The sequence below is a fragment of the Protopterus annectens genome, chromosome 2.part1 (genome assembly GCF_019279795.1).
Source record: "Protopterus annectens isolate FY-2018-M chromosome 2.part1, PAN1.0, whole genome shotgun sequence".
NCBI lineage: Eukaryota > Metazoa > Chordata > Ceratodontiformes > Protopteridae > Protopterus > Protopterus annectens.
Genome location: NC_056729.1, coordinates 1,846,959,764 through 1,846,966,872, shown reverse-complemented (window position 1 = coordinate 1,846,966,872; position 7,109 = coordinate 1,846,959,764).

The window sequence follows — 7,109 nt, the reverse complement described above, 5'->3', positions numbered from 1 at the left end:
GGGATTCAAATCTATCCCTACCCGGACGACTGCCTGATACAAGCGGACAACAAAAACAAATTAACAGAAGACTTACAAAGAGTCATCTACCTGCTTCAAGCCCTGGGATACACAGTCAATTCAAAAAAGTCAAGGCTGATTCCATCCCAAATAATAACCTTTCTGGGTGCAGAACTGGACACATCCAAACAAATGGCATTTCTAACTGCAGAAAAGAAAGAACAACTTCCTCTCTACTTTTTGGCATTAACAAAGCAGAGCCATCTAACTGCAAGAAAAGTGTTACAAGCTCTAGGCTTCATGGCATCCTGCATAATTCTGGTCCCTCATGCCAGGCTTCATATGAGAAAGCTACAGTGGTACCTAAAGAATTTGTGGTCTCAGCACAAGCACAGCCTGGAAACCAAAATTCCAATGATCCCATGCCTGAAACAAGAGTTCTTATGGTGGGCACAGGCCTGTCAATCAAACACAGGACTGCCCTTCAGCAAAAGTCATCCAAGACAAACTATCACGACAGATGCCTCAGACCTCGGTTGGGGGCACACATGATGGACAAGTGCATTCAAGGCCTATGGACTCAAGACCAACTGCATCTGCACATAAATCTAAAAGAAATGATGGAAGTAAAATTGGCAATCCAGGCATTCAGACCTCTTCTCCACGAAGGCCAGCTGTTGATAAGGACAGACAACACCACAGTTATGTGGTACATCAACAAACAGGGAGGCACACACTCATACCCCCTATGCCGGCTGGCACTAGACCTATGGGATGTGGCTCTGGGTTACAACCTTCAGTTACAGGCAATTTATGTTCCAGGAAGGAAAACATTCTAGCAGACATATTAAGCAGAACTATAACAGATGCCCACGAATGGATGCTGCATCCGGACATCTTCAAAGCCATCACAAGGAAATGGGGACTACCACAAATAGACTTGTTTGCATCCCCATACAATCACCAGTTAAAGAAATTCTGCACAAGGACTTACCACCCACTTGCTTGGAAGGTGGACTCTATCCTTCAGTTGGAAAAGCATGACAGCATATGCATTCCCACCACTTCCTTTGATACACAAAGTGCTTCTCAAGATCAAAGAGGAACGTCCGAGGATCATTCTGATAGCACCAGACTGGCCAAGACAACATTGGTACCCACTTCTGAGGAGCATGTCCAGGGAACAAATATGGAAACTACCACTGATCCCATTACTGCTGACACAGAACAACAACAACATTCTGCATCCAAGCCTAAAAACTCTGCAACTAACTGCCTGGAACATTACATGACAGAAATTAGCACAAATTTATCCCAAAGGGTTAAGGACATAATCCTGGAGGCTCGTAGACCTTCAACAAGAAAGAATTATGCAGAAAAATGGAAAAGATATCTCATCTGGAGCGCTGCAAAAGGGCAAGATGTGACACTGGTGAACATAGCCAACATCCTGGAGTACTTGGCTGAGCTCTACCACACAGGCCTGTCCTATTCCTCCATCAAGATACATGCTTCAGCTATTTCCAGCACAGTACAGCCTGGATCCTCCTGTCTTCTCGCATCCTCTGCTCAGACAGTTTCTGAGGGAATTAAAATGTAAACCTCCCAGGAAACCTCCATTGCCAGCATGGGACTTGAACTTTGTGCTAGAAAAACTGACTCTGCCTCCTTTCGAGCCAGCAGCTACAGCAGACTTGCAATACTTATCCTGGAAGACTACCAATAGTGGGTCTAATGAGTGACGTAGAGGGAACAATGACCTCTTTTTCCTGGATGGGAAACCTTTTGTGATGAGGTGTGCTATGTAGAAGGATTTCCTGACTACTGTCTTATCACACTTTCGGTGTTACGTAGACTACTGCCTATGTGGTAGTCCATGGGTACAGAGTTTTTACCAAATGGGATGAGAATGCACTTTTTGGCATTGAGCTTGAGACCATGGCTGTGACACTAGGCATCTGTCTCAGTGAGGCCCTTTTGTAGGATGTCCACATTGTTAGAAGTTTTGATTGTGGCTCCTAGTTTGCAGTCATCTGCAAATTTCATTAGCCAAAGACCTTCTGTGTTAGCCTGTACTTCAGAGAAGTAGATACCAAACAGGAGAGGATCCAGGACTGAACCCTGTGGTACTCCACTTGTCACTGGTCTGAAGTCGGATTTGGAGTCTGCTACTTTCACAGTGTGGGTTCTGTCAGTGAGCCAGTTGGCAACCCATCTTGTGACATAGGTTTTTATACCTAGTTTAGTGAGTTTATCTATAATTCCAGAGTGGGGGATGGTGTCGAAAGCCTTGGCGAGATCTAGATAGGCTGTGTGAACCACCTTACCCTCATCTACGGCTTTGGTGGCCACTTCAGAGAAGTCTTTCAGGTTTAGAAGACATGATCTGCCTTTTACAAACCCGAACTGTGTGGGGTCCAGAGTTTGGAGATTACCAATGTCATTGTTAAGTTCCATGATGATACGTTCCATAGCCTTGCAGTCCAGGCTCGTCAGGCTAATGGGGCTGTAGTTCCCTGGGTCCATGGTGGCTCCCCCTTTGTGGAGTGGGATAACTGTCACTGTGCCATTCAGTAGTAACAAAGCCTGAGGTAAGGCTATGATTGAACATGGTACTTAGGTGGGATGCCAGTTTGTTCTGTAGTTTGTGTAGAACGCAGCCTGGGATGTTGTCGGGTCCCATGGATGCTGTGTTCTTGGCTTTGGAGAGTGTGGTTTTTACCTGTGCAGCCGTGATTACAGGAACTTTGCATTCTTCCAGTATAGAGATGGGCCTTTAGGGGTGAGAGAGGTAAAGTTAGCACTGAACCTATCTGCCAGGATGTTGGCAATATCAGTTGGTTCTGTATATTTAGTGTCATTTTGCTGTAACTCAGAGCAGATCTGAGTGTTGCCATTGATGACATAGTTGTAGAATGCTTTGTGGTTGTCTTTAGAATCAGTGGCAATTTTGTTTTCATAACTAGCTTTGGAGGATTTTATCAGGGATCTCAGCTTCTTACTGAGGCTGACCAGAGAGTTCCTCCAATCATGGGATTTTACTCTTTTTTGCAACAGTTTCTTTCTTCTGTTTGAGTTTGTTTATGGCAGGGGGACCACCAGATTGGCTTCCTTTTTTTGCCGGATACCATCTTGGTTCTCTTTGGGATTGCACGATCCATGGACACGCAAGTGCTTATAAAGTGCATTTGTGTAGGATTCAGCAGTTGTACCTCTGTTGTCCATCTGCATGGTTGTCGTGAAGTTTGCCACTTCTGTCTTAAGAGTGAAGTTGGCTTTGGAGAAATTTTTACAGTGGTTTCCTAATGGGGTGGGGCAGAATGTGGATGTCTAGGGTGATTAGCTTGTGATCTGATCTGACCAACAAGGAATTGACCTCTGGTGTGGAACACCGGTTGCCCATGTTGGTACTGACCCAGGTCTAGGATATTGTTGCCCTGCTGGGGTTTGCATAAGTTGATCCAAGGCATTGGAATGTATGAATTCCAGAAAACGTTGAGCAGAAGTGTTGGCACATGAGTAGTTTTCCCAGTTAATGGTGGGGTAGTTGAAATCGCCCATTATTAAGGTGTTAGGTTGTACCCTAATATTTTCCAGTGTATCAAGAAATGAGGAGTGGGAATCCTGGGGTATGGTGGGGGATCTGTAGCAAGCTACAATTTGGATTGGCGGTCTTGCCTAGAGTTGCACGTGGATAATCTTGGATGCATTATGGTGAGCAATTAGCCTGGAGGTGTGGATATCCTTGAGGAATATGGACACCTCTGCCTTTAGTGTTTCAGTCCAGGTTAGGTGGCTGAAAGGTGTGGTATGAATTATAGCCTGGTAATGCAGGGGTGCTCTCTGGAGTCTTGAACCAGGTCTCTGTCACTGCACAGATGTCGATGTTTTCCATTTTAAGGAGTGCCACGAGTGAGTGCATTTTTAAGATTTAGACTTCTAGCATTGAGTAGCATTACTCTACTATATGTTGGTGCTTTCTTTCTCCCTGAGTCTGTGTTGAAAATAGATATGTTTTATCTGGGCACTTTGTTGAGTATATATTACTCTTCCAGTAAAAAAAATGGCTATACCTCTTGGAAATGCAGACGGTTGGATGACCAAGTACATTCTCTTAATCAGTATAGCAAAGAGAATACCTGTTTTACTTGTGAGAAGTGCATGAGGGAATAAAAGAAAAAAATTGTGCATGGTCGCCACGTGAGGTAGAAGTTAAACTTCTTTAAGGAAGTGCAAAGGAGCTTATGCTGTACTGTACCATTTGCTTTCCTTCACACTTCCTTACAGAAGTTTCACTTCTACTGCATGTGGATCACGCAATTCTCTTTATTATGGTGTTGTATCTGTGTTATTACATTGTATGATAAGCACTATACACTTGAATCTTATCCTGTTCCATTACTTAAAAGGGTAGTAGCAACTGTCTGAAGCTAGTATAAGTAACAGACCTTTGAAGCTAGATATAAGCCCTTTACCACTGAAAACTATACAGTTTTTGGTACAAGAAGATGTTTCTGAATTTTATTTTGTTAATAGAAAGCCCTACTATGACATCACGATCAACTAACTCACAGCGACTCACTATGCTATATGTATTGGCAGTAGTGTATTACTTCCTAGAATGACAAGTGGTCGACATGTTTTTGCAGTGTGAACATCTTTAAGTTAACACGTGATGCTGTCGCAGTTGTAGTGTGGTAGTTGCAGTAATAATACTAGTAGTACGTCTAGTAATAGTAGTAGTAAAAGCACAATGTGAGTTGGATGCTGCTCTTCGAAAGAAGTGAATTTGAACTGTTTTCTTTCTTCCGTGTAATATTAAGGTGTTTTAAATATCAAACAATTGGTTTACGCAACTATTAGTGGGATCTCAGGAAATATATGTATTTTTTCATTTTAAAATTTGTACTAAATAGGAGCTGTCTTGGACAAAGGGGGAGGGTGATAACTGTAGACTGAGTACTCCTCACTTGTCCATTATGAATGAATAAATGTGTACAGTGCAAAATATTGCCACCCCCATGCTCTCAGCTGTCCCTGATTTTGATTCGTACTTTTGCTCTATCCCTTGAAAATGTTTGTTTTTCTAGTAAATCACTGAAGATTACAGTCAGTCAACAAAGCCAGGACGTATCCTGTCATACTTCTTGTTCAGAAATGAAAAGGAGTTATGGAGTTACTAATGTAGGTACAGTGCTCACATGTCCACTTGTGCCTAGAAATTATAGCACATATTTTCTTACTGGAAAAAAAAAGACCAATGAAAAAAATGGCGGTGTGGAAATAAATGACGAGCACCTCAATGACGTGTTTCTACGAGCACCTCGATGACGTGTTTCTACGAGCACCTCAATGACGTGTTTCTACGAGCAACTCGATGATGTGTTTCTATCTGACGTAAATCTCTCTCTTTTAATTCCTGCACCCACACCTTAATGTATTCATTTTTCTGTCTTTGTCCAAATATTTATTTTTACCCTGTTTATTAACCACAGCTGCACTTAGCACAGGAAGTAAAATTAAAAGTCGTTCTTAGCTGCATATGAAGAGTCATTTGCAACTGTTCCATTTGTAGCTGCTGCAGTTACTTTGGCTGTAGGTAACTGTACCCTCCATGTACCACTTTTCAACAGACTAGACTATGTAGCCCTAACACAGTTGTACCTCTCAACTGTCCACATTTTTACAGAATGTCTAGATTTATGACTCATTTTTTTGTTCCTCATACTTTTTCTGGCATTGTGGATTGAAGTCAAAGAATATTGAAAGACATTTGAAATTCAGACTGCATATCCTTCAGAAAATACTTGCTAATGCAAAACCTGTTGATGTCCTTCAAGGATGCATCTGCAGTCCTTACAAATGGGTTGTCCTGTCGTCAGGCAGCCCCTTGGTCGGCCGGATTCCAAAGTCTGGGTCCGGCTTCGGCTGGTGTCGCACTTCACCCGACGTCATTGCGGCAGTTTTCGGGTATAAAGGCATCAGCCGACGCCATTTTCCTCAGTCTTTCTTGCCGCGTGGCGCCCGAAGCAGAAGCTGTTCGCAAGTGCCGGTCGGTCAGATCCAGAGATAATTCTACCGAATACTACTTCGAAGACTTCTATAAAGCTAAGTACCCCGTTGGGGACTCTTTCTTGCCTCAGCCGATGTCAGAGAAAGTTAATAACTGTTTATCTTGTGGGAAACAAATACCTCATAAAGATTTCCACTCCTATTGTATACATTGTTTAGGCCCAGACCACGGCGTAGCAGCTTGTCTAGCCTGTGCTTCTTTAACCGGCGGACGCTGAGACGCCGCTCGACTTTGCTGAACTGATTTTCGGCTCGATTTTGCCTACATTATGCCGCCGGATCCTCCGACACGCAAATAACTAAAAACGCAAAAAAGGACCAACACTCGCGGTCCATGGTTTCGGCTGAAACCACGCCAAGCAATCATGAGTGTCTCGGTTTCGCCGAAACCGAGCAAGTTCTTTCTTCAGCCGACAACTTGCCTTCTACCGAGGCCTCTTCCATTCTGGTAGAAACGGCTTCTGAAATCCAGCCTTTTGTTGCGATTTCACAGGATTTATCTGACACCATTCCACTAGATATTTCTTCTCCTGCACGTGGAGCAGCTAGGCCTCCTCCAGCTATGTCTATTAAGGCCTTTGCCAGGGCTAAAGCAGCCAAAACTTCCAAGCCAGTGCCTGCCAAGCCCCCCTCTCACAGGCCCAGCACCAGCTCCCATATGCTTTCTTTGGCACAGGACCTCATCACTTTAATCCGAGAACCCCAGCCCCATCCAGACAGGGCCTCTCCCTCCTCCAGAAAAGAGACCTAGAGCAGAGCCCCCTGAGCCAGTAGCCACAGATGATTCTTCTGATGATTCAGAACATTCTGATCCTCCTGAGGCTTCTTATTCTCCTTACGAAGATTCCGATGCTGAGGAGTCCATCCCTTCAGCCTCTCCTCCTGAGGAATTTTCCTTTGGGGAAACCTTGCATGCTATGAGGGAACAATTCCAGTGGCAGGGCCAAGATTTCTCAGACTCAAGGCTTAGGACCTTTCTACACTTACCACAGCATAGGCCTTTAGCTATTCCTCCAGTTCTATCTGTTGTTGATGAT